We start from the raw sequence: 18,602 nt of genomic DNA, 5'->3' as shown, positions 1-18,602 counted from the left end.
CTCACCCTCATAGCAGCTGCCTAATACCGCCTCACTGAAATAAACTTCTGCATCAGCAGTTCCACGGACACTCTCAGGGACAGAGCCTGCAGTGAGCTATAAAACAGGAAGAGCTGTTTTTCTATCCACTGGAAAATATTTCTAAGACAAAGCCTGGTCCTTTGAAGCATTTTAGCCTGTGCTCCACAACAAGAGAGGCCACGATAGTGAGAGACCCATGCACCACAATGAAGAGTGGCCCCCACTTGCCGCAACTAGAGAAAGCCCTCACACAGAAACGAAGACCCAACACAGCCATAAATAAATAAATAAATAAATTTTTTAAAAAAAAGGTTAAGTCAGATAACAAATTCCAGATCCTGTATGAAGATGGGGAAGGAATTCCTAATATTCCATTATGATTGTTTCAGAGTTTCCAGGCCTGGACTGCGTCAAATTTCCCAACCATTTTATTTGTCTTAAACATGTTCTTTGGGACTTCCCTGGTGGTTCAGTGGTTAAGAATCCGCCTTCCAGTGCAGGGGATGCGGGTTCAATCCCTGGTCAGGGAACTAAGATCCCACCTGCCTTGGGACAACTAAGCCTGTAGACGGCAACTGCTGAGCCCACTCACGGCAATGAAGATCTTGCATACCACAACTAAAGACCAGATGCAGCCAAAAAAATAAATAAATAATATATTTTAAAATGTTCTTTGTTTCTTGTTTTTTTAATTAATTAATTTTTTGGCCACACCACATGGCATGCAAGATACAGGATCTTAGTTCCCCAACCAGGGATCAAACCCATGCCCCCTGCAGAGTCCTAACCACTGGACCTCCAGGGAATTCCCTTAAACATGTTCTTTGAATGCTTACCAAGTCCTCTATACACTTCCTAAAGTTTGGAGTGTCTCATCCTGCTTCCTGTGACAAGATATGTAAAAACCTTCTCTGTAAACACAGAAAAAATGTGTTTGTCTAACACATCCCACATTTGTCCTTTCCATGTTGAGTCATGTGTATGTAAACCATATACAGTGAGTCAAGAGATAGACATAGGAGCAACCAAACAACCATCTTGGTGTTTCCAAAGTCCATCTAAGTGGATCAAACATCCAGCTATCTCCCATCCAATTCTTTCTGAGTCTGAAGTTGCTATTTGAGCCATGTAGATCTCTTTTTTGATTTCCTTAGGAGTCATCCTAAAGAAGTACTCTTCCTCATGTGGTACATATATACAATGGAATACCACTCAGCCATAAAAAAGGATGAAATAATGCCATTTGCAGCAACATGGATGCAACTAGAGATTATCGTACTAAGTGAAGTAAGTCAGAAAGAGACAAATACCATATATCACTTATATGTGGAATCTAAAATATGACACAAATGAACCTATCTACAAAACAGAAATAGACTCACAGACATAGAGAACAAACTTGTGGTTGCCAAGGGGGACAGGGTTGGGGGAGGGACGGAGTGGGAAGTTGGGGTTAGCAGATGTAAGCTATTATATATGGAATTGATAAACAAAAATGTCCTATTGTATAGCACAAAGCACTATATCAGTATCCTATGATAAACCATAATGGAAAAAAGTATTTTAAAAAAGAATGTATATATATGTATAACTGAATCACTTTGCTGTATAGCAGAGATTAACACAACATTGTTAGTCAACCATACTTCAATTAAAAAAAAATGTGAAAGAAGTTTTCTTCCTCAGGGGAGGGCGAAAATCCCACCAAAGGTCTAGAGCCTCAAAATGAAACCTAGGGGCATATTCCAGAAGCTTGGCAACTACTTAAATTTTGGGGGTGGTTGAGAAAGAGGCTGGTAATTTAGCAGATATATCAGGCATGCTGCGGGGAGTTCTCCTAAACTGACTTAGCAGGATTCTTGCTAAAACTAGATTTTGCAAGAAAGAATCCTTGGTGAAGAGAGGGTTCAGGGGAGATGGAGTAAAGTTTGGTCAAGCAAAGAATCTCTGTCAATATATACGTATACATACACACATGTAGATACATACATACACATACACCCTATCTTACTGTATGGTCAGACCACTCAAGATGGCTATTCCCTTGCTCTCTGTACATCCTCTGCCCTACCAGTGTCTGCTTCATCTATACCTTACTCACATGACTGACATTCCTGTGCACTTGCCCCAGGCCCCAGCTAGAGATTATTGTTGTTGTTTTTTTAATTGGGGTATAGTTGTTTTACATAGAGATTGTTCTTACCAAAGGGACAGTGAGGGGCATGCCCCTCTGCTGGTTTCCCTGGTAACTAATGAACCAACCTAATGTCAATTCCCCCCATAACTGGCAATCTTCCCTTCCCCTGGGTGTGAAGACCGCCCACAGGCTGCAGCACACAGTGGGATGTCGCTCCAGGACCTTGCTTCAGAGGTGTAGGATCCCCCATCCATTAAACCATTGATGTCTCTGTTGCTGACTCCAGGCTCTTTCTTTGGTCTTGAAGCTGAGCAAGTGCAGGCCTTGTAGGCCTTCAGAGTATAGCCCAACACTTACTCAAAAAGTAGCATACTGTAATATAGTTCTGGACCCATCTTTTTTTTTTTTTTTTTTTTTTACTGAAATTATCTTGCTGAACACTCTACATCAGTATGTAGAGATATTCCTTTTTTTTAAAAAAATACATTTATTTATTTATTTTTGGCTGCACTGGGTCTTCGTTGCTGCACGCGGGCTTTCTCTAGTTACGGCAAGCGGGAGCTACGCTTCGTTGCAGTGCACGGGCTTCTCATCGTGGTGGCTTTTCTTGTTGAGGAGCACGGGCTCTAGGTGCGCGGGCTTCAGTAGTTGTGGCACCCGGTCTTCAGTAGTTGTGGCTTGTGGGCTCTAGAGCACAGGCTCAGTAGTTATGGCACACGGGCCTAGTTGCTTCCACAGCATGTGGGATCTTCCCAGGGCTCGAATCTGTGTCCCCTGCATTGGCAGGCAGATTCTTAACCACTGTGCCACCAGCGAAGCCCTAGAGATATTCTTTATTCCTTTGTCACCTGCAGAAGACTCCATTGTATGGAGGTGGCATAATCTCTTTGATTTAGGTGGGTCTCCTATATATACCATAGAATTGAGTTAGCTTGTTTTTTAATGTCATAAAACAATTTATAACATTAGAATGTGATTACCAATTCTACACTATCTATGTATGAACTATCTATGAATGGCTGCCATAGAAAATGTTTCCTTCCACTTAAATTAGGCCATTGTTTGGATAAGCAGGACAAAATGCTGGGAAAGCAGTAGTCTTATGTGCTTTGCACGTCATCTTGGACACTGTGGCTTCACAAAAGACGTCTCATGACATGGCCAACAATTTTCAGAGAGGCCCGTTTCCTAAGTCCAGTGAGAATAAACTTAAGATGAGATAAATATACATCGACTGGGCGCTGTCTCTGACATTTTATTTCTCTTTTATAGCTTAACTGAAAAGAGTATGATGCTGAAACAGACTGAGCCAATTAAAAAAGTTCTCCTCAGCATGTGAATTGTGACTTCACTGAGGGTTTTTGGCAATGACCATCTGTCTGAAAGTTTCAAAGTCACCCATTAATCACACTGACCACCACAGGTTAGGGAGACAATCTTTGTAGATGTTTCCACTGTTCAGAAACACACAGAGCCACTGAGTTCATTCCTGTTCTGTGTTGTGATATGCTGGTTGTATGACCAGCAAATAGGAGTAAAGCATCAGGCAGTGATGAGCCAAGCTCTCTGGACCAGGCACAGCTGTGCTTTTCTGAATACACATCCTACCTAGACATTATGACATAATCAGTTCAGAGCTTAGATACAGGGTACAAGGATACGTTTTCCCTCATAGCCCAGAAACACAACATCAGGAGATTACAAATTGTGGCCTGGCATCATCTTTGACTAGAAAGTCACTCCTTTTCTGCTTCCAGACTCAGGAAGTCTATTGACCCTTCTTTATGGCTTATCTTCTCAATCACTCTTGAACTGAAATCCTCTTGAATAATGAATTTATCAGACAAAAAAGATAATGATACATACTGTCAACTGATGAGCTATTAACATAATTGTCCCTGCTTTCTACTCCAAGGACAAGGCAAAGTTTTCTCAAGCTTGATTCCCTTTGGGATAGCCCTATAATGTTAGCCACTACAAACCAAATAATCACTACATGCCAGGGACTGTATCAGGCAAGTCAATTCATGTGCTTTCTTTCTTTTTATTCCATCTTTACAACAACACTGTGAGGTATATTCCCAAAGTTTTTTGTTTGTTTCAAGACAAACTTACCCGGGTTACCTCACACAATGAGACTTTAATATAATTATAATGATTCCTTTTTTTTTTTTTTTTTGGCTGCGCCACATGGCTTGTGGGATTATAGTACCCCCACCAGAGATCGAACCCAGGCCCTTGGCAATGAGAGCGTGGAGTCCTAACCACCGGACCGCCAAGGAATTCCCTATAATGATACCTCGAATGATGAAGTTATTATTATTTTTTTTTTTTTTGCAGTACGCGGGCCTCTCACTGCTGTGGCCTCTCCCGTTGCGGAGCACAGGCTCCAGACGCACAGGGGCAGCGGCCATGGCTCACGGGCCCAGCCGCTTCGCGGCATGTGGGATCTTCCCGGACCGGGGCACGAACCCGTATCCCCTGCATCGGCAGGCGGACTCGCAACCACTGCGCCACCAGGGAAGCCCTATTATTATTTTTTAAGGATTTTAGCATGGTGTTGTGTATGTGAGTTACAATTTGGTTTGGCAAAATATAATAAAATACAATAACAACAAACTCAAAGTAGTAGTGACCCAAACACATAAAGGCTTATATTTTTAATGAACAATAAGTTTGGAGGTGGGAGATTGTAATACAGCCTCAAGAATTTCCAGGCTGAGGTCTCGAGGAGTCTAGGCTTTTTGTAACATCTCTCCTGCACTTTTCCTTCCCTTGTAGTTCCTAAAGAGCTGCTGAATCTTCAGTCATCTGGTCGACCTTCCAAAGCATACCTCCAAAGCAGAGCCAGCTTTTCTTCAAGCCCTAGCCCATGTTTTCTACATAAATCCTAGTGGTCATTCTCAGCATCCGTGGAAGCTGGGAAATGTAGCGTTTTATCTGGATACAACAACAATATTTATTTCCTAAATAAAATTGTGGTTCTGAAGGTAAGAAAGAAGAAAGCAATGGATTTTGAGGAGGCAGTTATGGTCCCTGCCACAAAGTGGATAGGTAATAATAGCACTTCATCAACAGATTGTATAAGTGAAAAGCACTTTGGGCAATTCATAGCAAGTAATAATAATATAAACGTTTATTGAGACCTTACTCTTTATGTGCTTTACTATACTGTCTTATAGAAATCTCACAACACTCTGATGTAGATAATATCATGATCCCCATTCTCCAGATAAGCCTGTGGCACACGGGCTTAGTTGCTGCCACAGCATGTGGGGTCCTCCTGGACCAGAGCTTGAACCTGTGTCCCCTGCACTGGCAGGTGGATTCTTAACCACTGCGCCATCAGGGAAGTCCCAAAAAATAAAATTTACTTAATTATGTATATGTAATTAAAAGTCAGAATAATCGTTGCAGGAAAGGGGGCCAATTCCAGGGCCTGAGATTGGGCTCTTGTCTAACACTTGGAAATAAGTTGTACAAGGAGACACACTTGGTGACAAAGCAAGAGACTTTATTGGGAAGGGGCACCTGGGCGGAGAGCAGGAGGGTAAGGGAGCCCAGGAAAACCGCTCTGCCATGTGGCCTGCAGTCTCAAGTTGTACGGTAATGGGCTTAGTTTCCAGCTAGTCTCTGGCCAGTCATTCTGACTCAGGGTCCATCCTGATGGCACATGCATTGCTCAGCCAAGATGGATTCCAGCGAGAAGGATTCTAGGAGGTCGGTAGGACATATGGACTGACATTTCCTCTGTCCTTTTGACCTTTCCCGAATTCTTCTGGTGGGTGGTAGCTTGTTAGTTCCTCGTTCCTTACCAGGAACTCCTGTCCTAAGATAACTCATGCAAGTGGTTACTATCACGCCTGGCCACGGCAGGCAGTTTCAGTCAGTGGTTCCCTTGACATAATCACAGCAATATTTTTTAGAACTTAAAGATTTTTTTTCAGTTGTTTAGAATTGTTGGCACACAGTGATCACAAAAAGCAGAAGGGCTTTAGTTGGTTTTATTACTGGTTTAAAATTCACTAAAGACAGAGCTCTCTATTATTGTCTGCACGGGGCAGATCTCTTCCATTGCTCTTCCTTTTCACCCACCAGTGTTCCATAGTTAAGCTAGTTGAAGCCGGTTTTGTTGATTTAATCATACTTTATAATGCAGTCAGGTTTTAGAAGGGAAGCACTGGGAATTCATATTTTTTAAGTGACCAAACCTAAAATTCCTTATGCAATAAAAATGATTGCCCAATGACTTACCTTTCTGTGTACGCAATTGTCCTAAACTGAAGAAACTCAAGAGGAAAAGAATCAGAAAGGGACATGAGGGCTGCAAGTGCAGACTCCCAGAAGATCCAGATGAATGTGGTCCATGAGTGAGTGAGTGAGGCAGGGGAGAAAAGTGTCGACATGGAAAGAAACGCCCTGCCGGAAGTGGCCAGGTGGCATGAGGCGCGGCCCCTACTCAGCCTCATCCAAATGTATCCTTGTGGGATGCAGGCCCATGGTTACCCTGATCCGGGAATTTTTTCATGAGGAGCCAACAATCTGATGTCTGTGTAAGATCTTTTGATTTTTAAATGATGGAAATTAATTCAAACTCTAGAAAACACTGTGCACTGCAAACAAAACACATCTGCAGCTGCAGTACGCTCGCAGGCTACCAATTTCCTAATGAAAAACGCAAGCAGTGATTGAACCAGTTACAGAAGCCAAGAAAATACGCTTTATTCTTCGATCCTTTTCCTTTCCCCAAATGTGACATTTTAGAAAAATCCGGATACACTTACATCATATCCATAATCTGCAGCTTAACAAGAAAAGCAGCATAATTAGAGTAAAGAGTCTGAACGTCCAGAGCCCTCCTTTCTCTCGCGTCAGAGCCAAGGATGGTGTCACCCAGATGCCTGTTAACTAAGAGACATACACCAGATTTATTTAACCACTGGCAAACCGCATTTTTTTTCCCCCTAGGGCAATAAGTTAAAAGATTATTTACCTCCCTTGGTTACAAAAAGAGGAAATATTTCTTCCAAGACTCGAGGTAGCTGCGGCCAGTTCTCCCGGAGAAATTATTTTACCACAAAGATTCAGAGCACAGAGCCCGGAAGCCTTTGCCCACCAGCCTCCCTGCCGCTGCACTGCATGGGCACCTTCTGAGAGGTGAGTGTTTTATTAGCCTCCAAAAGTTTCAGGCCCTGAGCATCTGAGATTGATAGTTAAGAACATCATTCTAAATCCCTGTATGTAGATTTCATTTGATTTGGCATTTGGCATATTAAAAGAGAAGGTTTTTTTCAAATGAAAAACAATAGAAGCTGTTACCCGCCCCCCCCTTTTCCACAGGGAATTAAAGCTTTGTGTATCTTAATTAAAAAGCTATTTGCTAAATCCTTTAACAGAATTTCTAAGTATTCTCAAGGTTGGGTTCCTGCAGGGGCCAAACAGAATTTAAAGCAAGAATTTGATGAAGCCTTTGTCCTCTGTGCCCATTAAGAATTCTCTGGTTTAAGTTGCATGGAAGCTGCCCCGTATGGCCAGGTGGGCATGGCTTCTCTATGTGACCTCCCAGAAACACCAGAGTCTGCAACTGTGAGTCCCGAGGAAAAGCTTTGCATGGTCCCAAGCCTTACTGTTAACCCAGTAAAGACCCCAAAGTCTAACCTCTGACTCTGTCTACCACAAAGAAACAGGCCTAAGAAGGGCATTTACACATGAAGGCAGTCATCTCCCTGTATAAGAGGAAAAAAACTCAAAAGAAGTGAAGTCTTTCCCTTTTTCACAAATTAGTTTCTTTTAAAAGAAAATGTCCATCTGTATCATATTATCTCTTTTCTAGTGTTATGTTCTGGGTCAATTTCTTCTTCTTTTTTTCTTTTTGCAAACAACAACAAAAAGGCTACAAATGACCATTAACAAAAACCAATATGACCTGATTATATTCTCCCAAGTGTCTATTTCTGAAATTTCTATCATCAGAGTATTCAGGTGTTTGGGGCAAGTGTGCTATTTTAACATCAAACAAGAAAAGAAAAGAATAAAGATATTCTTGATCATATCGTAAGATGGGAGGCCAAGTTGCTGACCCCAATTTTTTCTGGAGGGGTTGGAGTAGGGAGAGGGGATGATCATCTTAAAATTACCCAGTCCATTCTAACTACTAGAGCTTCACTTGATTAATAGAAAGCCTGTCTTTTAAAATGGAACCTCGGGACTTCCCTGGTGGTGCAGTGGTTAAGAACCCGCCTGCCAATGCAGGGGACATGGGTTTGATCCCTGGTCCGGGAAGATCCCACATGCTGCGGAGCAACTAAGCCCGTGTGCCACAACTACTGAGCCTGCGCTCTAGAGCCCGCAAGCCACAACTACTGAAGCCTGCGCACCTGGAGCCTGTGCTCTGCAACAAGAGAAACCACCGCCATGAGAATCCCATGCACCGCAGCAAAGAGTAGCCCCTGCTTGCCACAACTAGAGAAAGCCTACATGCAGCAACGAAGACCCAATGCAGCCAAAAATTAAATCAATAATAAAATAAAATGGAATTTCTTCAAAAGAACAATTTTCTAACAGTGAAATTTCTAGCATCAGTGGAGAAAAGCTATTTTTAGAGAAAGATCCCATTCCCCAAAACAATATGATAGAGGCACTGTGTATCTTCCCCTCTGAGCCCAGCTGGCCCTATAGACCTGCTTATACACATGTGCCCCTCTGGAAAAACCCCTTGAAACCCTGACCACACGAGGCTTCAGAGAACTTGCAGTGATTTAGAACGTGCTGGAATGGTCCTGAAAGCCTTTCATTTGGCAGAAGTCATTCCTGCCCCTTCCTCCTAGTCTCTCAATTCCGGAAACATCTCCTCTCACAGAGAGCTGCACAGTCTAAGAGTTACGTGTCTTAAGAGCATGGTGTTTGGAGTCAGAATGCTCAGGACTGAACTCCACCTCTGCAATTTACAGGAGAGGTTCCCTTAACAGACCTCGAATGAACAGACTCACCAGCTTAACCAACGCAAGTATGTTATGTCTAGCACACCTGAGCACTTCAGCTTTAACTACTTTTGAATAAAGGATCGACTATAAGGCAAACCTTAGGATGTCAGAGGGAGCTCCTCAGACACATAGCAGACTATAGACTATAGGGCTGATTAGGAGAGAGATTTTATTTAATGTCCTTGATTTGGGGGGACCAATTTCAAAGCTAAATAAACTTCTGTTACAACTCGGTTGTTTTAGGTGGTAGGTAAAACGTAAAAATAAAAAGGCTGACATATTTTCCTGGGTTTCAGGGTGGGCTGTGTTTAAACTATGCTTGGCACACAGTAAATGCTTGTGAAATGTCATTTCTTTTGTCTTCTTTCTCTGTCCTTTGCTGCTCAATGCTTCTCACTCCACTACCGGAAAATAAACCCAAAACCATATAAAGTAACCAAAACTTCCTGAAATTCTCCTCAAAAATGTCTTTTATAGATGAAATTGTGCTTTTGTGTGATTACAGAAGACAGCATATAACTCGGTAAATACTAATATAGCTGATGCCAAGGGGTGGGAACTGGTGACTGGATATCACCTCCAGCAGATGGTTTACTATGACCTCCTTCACCAACTCAGATAACACTGACAAAAGATACGCCCTGTTTATTAATAGTGATTATTTCTGTGGAATCAAGGGACTAGGGGCAAACGTGGGAGAGTATACATCCTTATGGTGCTGAGGGATGTTTGTAATTTGAAAAAGCGTACCCACTCCCTCCCCCAGGGTTATTCCGATCTGCTCCCACCCCACCCTCAGTGGAGATTGCTGCTTTCGATTTTCTAGACTTTGTCTTTTAGAGGAGGAAAAATAATTTTCCTTCTACCTTTCATTGTTCCTGGCTAAGTACCCCACTCCCACCCCGTAAAAAAGACAGAATAATAGAGGGAAAAAAATTTTTTTTAATTAATTAATTTATTTCTGGCTGTGTTGGGTCTTCGTTGCTGCGCGGGGGCTTTCTCTAGTTGTGGCAAGCAAGGGCTACTCTTCGTTTTGTTGCACGGGCTTCTCATTGCAGTGGCTTCTCTTGTTGCGGAGCACGTGCTCTAGGCATGCGGGCTTCAGTAGCTGTGGCACGCAGCCCAGTAGTTGTGGCTTATGGGCTCTAGAGCGCAGGCTCAGTAGTTGTGGTGCACGGGCTCAGTTGCTCTGCGGCATGTGGTATCTTCCCGAACCAGGGCTCGAACCCGTGTCCCCTGCATTGGCAGGCGGATTCTTAACCACTGCACCACCAGGGAAGCCCTAGAGGAAAAATTTTTTAAATTATATACATACAGGAGCCCCACTTAACAGGTGGCCAGAAGATTGAGGATTATATTCCATCCTGAGCTAAGGAAAGGGATGGGGTCTGGGGCTTAAAGGTCCAGGAAGGCAATTCACCAGAAGGTGAAAAGAGGAATGTTCCGTAAACAAAGGCGGCTGGGTCAAGCAGATAAGTCTCTCAGATGAAGAAGTATAATAGCTGTCTTCCTGATACAGACCCCTTTTCTCATGTAAATTTTCTTTACAAATGTAAAATTTCCCTTACAAATGGGTAACTTCTATTCTGTTTTCAGAGCTTCTTCTATGCCTGCAGTTCATTAAAATAAACAGCTCAAAATAATTCTTACTCTCCGAAGAGGCATATTTCGCAGTGGCACATTCTGCTAAGCCCTCAGCATTCACAGCAGACAAATGCAAATTGTGTGTTCTGGCTGCTCAGCTAACAGTGTTCAGTTAGCTTGCTTAACAACGTTTTATGACTCAATAATGTTCAGTTTCTCAAGCTGATGTTAGACGTTATGAAAATCACATTAGCTTTGCAGACGGACAAGTCAGCCGCATCAAGGCTGGCTTCCTGTCAGCCTCCACACATCTCACCCCGTGAGTTTCTGAATTCTGAGTCCTGCTTCAGGTACACAGACATGCCCTCATCTGCCAGGGCCACAGATAAGATGAGAGATAAGAATCAGACCTTTAATTTCCTCAAAGCCTGGAAAAATCTCAACCCACCTAAGTAAAGAAATAAAAATTAAAATACATATTTAACTGGGATGAATTGGGTGATTGGGATTAACATATATACACTAATATGTATAAAATAGATAACTAATAAGAACCTGCTGTCTAAAAAAATTAAATTAAATTAAAAAAAAAAAACATACCTAACTAAGGTGTGATTTTGATTCTTCCCTATCAGAAATACACTGAAACCCAGGAAATAAAATCTCTCTCCTAATGAGCCCTGGCGCATTTGAAGAGCTCTCCTTTGACATTCTAAGGTTCTTTTCATCCCATTGTTGGAATGAAATTTTTTTAAATAAATTTATTTTTTTTATTTATTTTTGGCTGCATTGGGTCTTCGTTGCTGCGCATGGGCTTTCTCTAGTTGCGGCGAGCCGGGGCTACCCTTCTTTGCGGTGCGAGGGCTTCTCATTGCGGTGGTTTCTCTTGTTGTGGAGCACGGGCTCTAGGCACACGGGCTTCAGTAGTTGTGGTACGTGGGCTCAGTAGTTGTGGCTCGTGGGCTCTAGAGCACAGGCTCAGTAGTTGCGGTGCACAGGCTTAGTTGCTCTGCGGCATGTGGGATCTTCCCAGACCAGGGCTCGAACCTGTGTCCTCTGCATTGGCAGGCAGATTCTTAACCACTCTGCCACCAGGGAAGTCTGGAATGAAATTTAAATTGACTTTTCATAAGCAAAAGTCCACCCAAACAAAGGAGGGATTGGTGCCTCCCCCATCACTGGTTTTCAGCCTGCGGCACTGCAGCCAACAGTAATGATTTCTATTCAAAAAACAAACCTCAGTTACACACGTGTACACGCTGAGTAAAAGAATTTGTGCAATGTGTTCATTGCTTACTTTTCTCCTGGAATACATGATGAATTTTTATGGAGGGTAGGATAGGAAGGGAAGAACCACGTTCAAGTGAAACCCAACATCATTCTTCTCTACAGTGTCATGATAAAAGCCAAACGAGGAGGCTGGGAGAAGTGTCCAACGTAGCTGTTCTGAAAACCACCCTCCATTTCATTCTGGAGCAGGGAGGTTACACCACACATCAGAAAAGCTTCTCTCCTCGCAGAAAGTTAACCGGTAAGTGCTTTCTTGTTTTCTTTGAACTGCCGCGTTTGGAACTGACCTGATGAGGATGCCTGCAGATGATTTATTTATAAAGCGGTATTTGGACTAACTACCAGCTGGCAAAAAAGGAAAAGGACTCCTGATAGTTTATGAAAAGCTCTCTGTGCAGATTCATATTTTTGGTCCTGTCAAAAGTGTTTAGGAAGAGTGTAACAGGGTTTACAACGGCTGTGATTAAATCTAAAACACTGAGAGAACAGGAGGAGGTTGGTAGGGTAGGGGTTGGGAGGGCACAATGAACTTTCAGTCATTTCCTCAGCTTTTACCTAGCAAATTACAACTCATAAATGTAGTCTTGACTTGGAAATGTCAAACATCATTAGTGGAAAGCCCACTGTAGTGAAATCCAGTAGGAGGAAATGGTGCTCAAGATGAAAACTGACTTTGCCCTCCTTCAATTACAAGGCAGGAAAAAAGTTCTAAATTGAGTTGTAATGTGGCTTGGTTTTCTCCTGTCTTTTTAAAATGAATAGCTTGTGGCTCTTCAAAACAAACATTTCTTTGTTGTTGCTGCGTTTTTTGAAATCTCCTAATCAACTGCCTGTTAGAATAATTGGTATCTGGGCTCATCTAATGAAGGACAAATGGCTAATTGAAGGCAAGTACTTGGAAGAAAAGGTTCAGCTAACTTGACTGTTCTTTTGGTAGTCAGATAACTGGGAGTACCAATTATTTTTTGTCTGATAGTTTACCCTTCCCTCCAAATGAAAGCTAGTGAAAACCAAATGAAAATTTGATAACGGAACTTTCACCAGCAATTATTCTCTTAAATTGGCCCTTCTCACTTAAAAAAAAAACTCATTCACCCAAGCTTCCACAGACTTGTTGCTAAATTAATCCACTAGTATGTTTTGTTTTGTTTCGTGAAAAATTCAAGGGACTGCTCTTGAATCTCAAATTACCTAGTTCAAATAATTCCTCTTTCTAAATAATTCTCATCATGTTTGCACTTCTTCCGAACACTAAATGATTTTTAAGTTTTTTCACGGCCTTTATTTATGATTTTACCCAAGACTTAAGTCCTTTAGTTTATAAAAGAATGTCATACATTTTCTGTGTTACTTTACCACTGTCATCTCCCCGAGAGATAGCTATTTAACCCAACATTCCCCTTTCAAAGGCTACAGCAGTTGAAGCTAACTCATGGAAGTAATTTTAAAAGAAGAAAAAGTTTTATGCTAAAAGATTTCTTCCAAATTGCTTATAATTTTAAAAAGTCAGAAGCTATCTAAATATCCAACAAATATGCAACAAATAGCTTTCTAGTGCAACCCAAATCTATGGTTGCACCAGAAAGCTAGTTAAGAAACATCTTGTATATTATCTTAATGGAAATATTTAGTAGTCATTAAGTTATAATTTGGAGGGATATGTAGCATCATGGATGAGTACTCATAATACTAACAATAATTATAATTATGTGAAAAAGTAAATGGAGTTGAAAAAAATTGAAGAAAAATATGCAAAATTGAAAATGGTTGTGTTAAGCTGATAGTGAACTGATGGTATATCAGGGAGGAAAAACTTTTACTCTGTCCTCTTAAGTTCCGTTTCTGAAGGCCTGTGAATTAAACTAACGAATGACAGATTAGCAAGAGATAACACAAAATTTAATCATGTATTTTTATGAACATACATAGGGGAGTTCACAGAAAAATGTGACTCAAAGGGAAGGCTAGAATTTGGAGCTTATATACCATCTTAAGGGGGAGGGAAGAGAGAGAAGGATACTTAGAGGAAAACAAGTGACTTCTTAATAAGGGAAGGGGAGGGGGAGAAAGGGGACTTATGGGAAAACAAATGACTTTTTAGAAATATAAATGGGCTTTAGGAGAATAGATAGGCGATGTGATAGTTTTTGTGACATTGTCTGTTTAGATATGATGCGGAGACTTCTCATCTACGGTGATGAGTCAACCTTTTCTTGTTGCTCCTGGGGAGGGGATTTATGACAATTGAGTTCTTTTGGGACCTCAAATGCCTTCTGCTCAAAATAATTTTTATGCCACAGTAGCATGTGCTGGACCCCTTCAGATGATATAGCTCTTCTTTTTTCCCCAAATTTTCTCTAATAGTCCATTACTTGTATAATTTTAAAACTTTAAAATCTTGAAAAGTCCCATCTATTTTTTTCTTCAGGTCTCAATTTTCATATAAACCACAAAAAGTTAAACCCTCAATCTGGTTGGGGGTCTTCAGTTCTAATTCACCTGGTTTCTTTGGTGGTATTTAACTTAGTAAAGGTTCCTGCCTCATAAAACTTCTTTTTTAAAAAGAAAATTTATTGAAGTATAGCTGTCTTACAATGTTGTGTCTAATTTCTTTTTTTTTTCTTTTAAGTTCATTTATTTATTTATTTTTGGCTGCGTTGCTGCACGTGGGCTTTCTCTAGTTGTGGCGAGCAGGGGCTACTCTTCGTTGTGGTGCGTGGGCTTCTTATTGCAGTGGCTTCTCTTGTTGTGGAGCACGTGCTCTAGGTGCGCAGGCTTCAGTAGTTGCGGCATGCGGGCTCAGTAGTTGTGCCTTGCGGGCTCTAGAGCGCACGCTCAGTAGTCGGTGGTTCACAGGCTTAGCTGCTCCGTGGCATGTGGGATCTTCCCAGACCAGGGATCGAACCCATGTCCCCTGCATTGGCAGGCGGATTCTCAACCACTGTACCACCAAGGAAGTCCCCTTGTTTTTAATTTCTACTGTACAGCAAAGTGACTCAGTTATACATGTATATATTCTTTTTCATATTCTTTTCCATTACGGTTTATCACAAGCTATTGAATATAGTTCCCTGTGCTCTACAGTAGGACCTTGTTGTTTATCCATCCTACATATAAAAGTTTGCATCTGCTAATTCCAAACTCCCAATCCATCCCTCCCCCACCCCCACTGCCTCATTAAACTTCTAATGAAAGTAGTAAAAGCCAAGACCACAATAAAAACTGATAGTATAAAAATTTTAAAGATAGAAAAAGCATAAGTAGCTAAATGAAGGTTAGTAACGCATTATCTTAAATTGGACAATTTCCAAACATGCCCCCAATCTGTGGTTCCACAATATCTTTATATTTGCTATTTTGCTTCTGTCTGTCACCCCAGAGTTTAATCCCAACTATGCCTCTATCTTGTTTCATGGCTTGAGGCAGAGAAAACTTCATGGGCCTCAGTTTCCTTTCCTCTTAAATAAACCTGACGGGCAAGGTTCCTTCCAGTACTCCAATCTCACCCCCTTCCCCTTTTTTCAACCTCTGCTTACTAAGTCATTGCTCAGTGTGATATATATAATGGGTTCCTAGCACATACAGTGGGTGCCTAATAATTATTTGGTGAGACAAATCTTTTATTCAGATTCTATGTTTTCATATTCTTCAGTTATCATAGTATGTTCTGATTATTCCAAGATACTCAAATAAGATGAAAAATGCTCTTCATTGTTAAAGAAACTGGTGTCAGTTGGAACAAAGTAAATATAAGTCAGGCACAAACTTTTTGCTAGAAATTATTTGCAAGTCCAACCTTCAGCCTAATGGATATAATGGGCAAGATGATTCATTAGAAGGTAGAAGGGCAGGGGTTAAATAGACGCCGGCTTTGCCTCTGGAAGAGTTTCTCTCTGTGTGAAGCACACTGACCCAGGCAAGAGCCAACCATCCAACCTTAGTCTCATTGGCCCCTTGTTCAGCAAACACAATCAACCAGCCCATGTGAACTCGAGTGTGTGAAACACTGCACACAGCAAGTCTTTGCAGGATGAGCACAAATAAAGAATTTGCTTGTGATAAAGGAATTTATCACAGCAAATAAAGAAGGTATGTTAGGGCTTTCTGAATGATTTAAATTTTGTTTTGTTTTGTTTTGGAAGTTTGTTTTGTTTTGTTTTGGAGGTTTGCTATTTTCCATTTTGGGGGTGGTGAAGGAAGTTGTTTGTTTATCCTTAACTAAGAGAAACCATCTTACATATCACATTCAGTCAAGCAAATATTGAACCATCAGCTGATTTGCTAGGAGAGGACACAAGGATTTTAATGGAAAGTTCTTGCCCTCAGTAAGCTTAGAGTTGGGCTGCCTGGGAGACATAATTAAGTTATTAAACTAAAAAGTTTTAAAACTGGGCTCCCCTGGTGGCACAGTGGTTGAGAGTCCGCCTGCCGATGCAGGGGACGCGGGTTCGTGCCCCGGCCTGGGAAGATCCCACATGCTGTGGAGCGGGTGGGCCCGTGAGCCATGGCCGCTGAGCCTGCGCGTCCAGAGCCTGTGCTCCACAACGGGAGAGGCCACAGCAGTGAGAGGCCCGCGTACCGCAAAAAAAAAAAAAGAAAAATGCAGAGTTGTTTCCACTAAAACATCAGGGCACAAGCAGGCCTATTTTGGGTCTCCTCTAACAAAAAAAAAATCTATATAATGGAAGCGAATTGAGCCCACTGCCCTCACTTCATCCCCAGTCTCTAGCCAGCTTTGACAAGGCGAGTAGCCAGCACTCTGGCAGCACACCTGATGGAGTCGTGGTACCCAAGAGGAGCAAACGTGTCTACAGACACATGTAATGCATCTTCTGGAGGCCCTGGAAATACTTTTCAGTGAACTCTTCTCAAGTATGATCTCTTTATTGGGCAAACATAGTGGATATCACATCAGCCAATGGGGACACCTTAATGAATCCTGAATTAAAATTCTAAATACTACCCCATTTGTGCCCACTGTCAACAGGGGAGATTTTCAGGTTACAATAAAAATATACTTACATAGCACTTTACAGTTTTCACTGTGTTATTTCTGTTCTCTAGGAAATCCATGCCTAATTAAATTCTGCATTGAAGGTTCTCATTGTGTCCTGAAAACCTGTAATACCAGTGTTGCTGATATACATACAGTATTTCAGAATTTAACCAAGCCAGATAATATAGGTGCAACTCAAAGCCAGGCTAACCCAACTAGGACCAAGAAATTCTCAAGTGGACTTTGCTTGGGGTGTAGTTTTTATTTTTTTAATTGTATTTTTTAATTTAAAAAATTATTTATTTATTTGGCTGTGCCGGGTCTTTAGTTGCAGCACATGGGATCTTTATTGAGGCATGCGGGATCTAGTTCCCTGACCAGGGATTGAACCTGGGCCCCCCTCACTGGGGGCCCCTGCATTGGGAGCTCGGAGTCTTTATTTATTTATTTTTATTTATTTTTGGTTGCATTGGGTCTTCGTTGCTGCGCGCAGGCTTTCTCTAGTTGCGGCAAGCCGGGGCTACTCTTCGTTGTGGTGTGCAGGCTTCTCATTGCAGTGGCTTCTCTTGTTGCGGAGCACGGGCTCTAGGTGCGCAGGCTTCAGTAGTTGTGGCACATGGGCTCAGTAGTTGTGGCTCGCAGGCTCTAGAGCCCAGGCTCCGTAGTTGTGGCGCACAGGCTTAGTTGCTCCGCGGCATGTGGGATCTTCCCAGACCAGGGCTTGAACCAGTATCCCCTGCATTGGCAGGTGGATTCTTAACCACTGCGCCGCCAGGGAAGTCCCAGGGTGTAGCTTTTAAACTGAAGACTGAAGTAGAGTAGAAAAAGAATTCAGGCCCACCAGGGGGTTAGATGGACTAAGTTAGAACACCAAAAACATGACACCTTGTTGGTACTGCTGACAAAAATGCAATCACTAGATGCAAAGTTCAAAGCATGGTGAAACCAAGAAAGTAATTTATTTCATAAAATTTAGCATATGAAGAATTCAGTAAGGAGAGGTCATAGTCTTCACTCAGGAATCATGCAGAAGCAAAGGTTCGCTGTGTGCTTTGAAAGCCCTCAAGGGTTACTCTCTGAAGTTCTAATTTTGTGTTTCTTTTTATGCAAGAAACAAAAAAGTTATTTAAGAACAGTCCATGGTCAACCAGCCAGTCACTTAGTATAATAACCAAATCAGTTGGGTATTGTAGGGGTGGAAAACTTTTCCCTTCTTCCCTTCTAATTTCTTTGGCTGGTGTAATAATTAAATTAGCATCAAACTGGTTAACAGGAGAAAAATTTAATGTCATGTGTACGGGAGTCCATATAATAAGAGATTCAAAGAAGTAACCAAGGCAGGCAGATTTCATACCTTTTAGACAAAGAAACAACAAATTTGTGAAGAATTGACAGTACAAAGAAGTTTGGGTTTGGGGTAGTAAATTAGTGAAGAAGTAACATTTGTTTATACTGCCTTCTTGGCCCTAAATTCCCTATTTCTGGTGATAAGGATATCTTCTACCCTCCTGATACTGGGAGGGTACCTTTCACATAGGAACTTTATTTTCTGCTTTCAGGAGGACAAAGGAGGGTCAGAATGTCCTTCTTG

At 41.8% G+C, this 18,602-nt stretch overlaps 1 protein-coding gene across 1 annotated transcript in view; it reads left to right on the top strand.

The window, feature by feature from the left end:
* Nucleotides 1-7,235: 7,235 nt before the first annotated feature.
* CMKLR2 (chemerin chemokine-like receptor 2) overlaps nt 7,236-18,602 on the top strand; it is a 50,228-nt gene continuing 38,861 nt past the window's right edge. The window contains exons 1-2 of the mRNA XM_024738360.1: nt 7,236-7,315; nt 12,118-12,256. The gene's annotated coding sequence lies outside the window, so the exon portion shown is untranslated. The remainder of the gene's footprint in view (nt 7,316-12,117; nt 12,257-18,602) is intronic.

The sequence above is a fragment of the Neophocaena asiaeorientalis genome, unplaced genomic scaffold (assembly GCF_003031525.2).
Source record: "Neophocaena asiaeorientalis asiaeorientalis breed wild unplaced genomic scaffold, Neophocaena_asiaeorientalis_V1.1 scaffold258, whole genome shotgun sequence".
In the NCBI taxonomy this organism is placed as follows: domain Eukaryota; kingdom Metazoa; phylum Chordata; class Mammalia; order Artiodactyla; family Phocoenidae; genus Neophocaena; species Neophocaena asiaeorientalis.
This window is presented reverse-complemented; position numbering and strand designations above follow the sequence as displayed.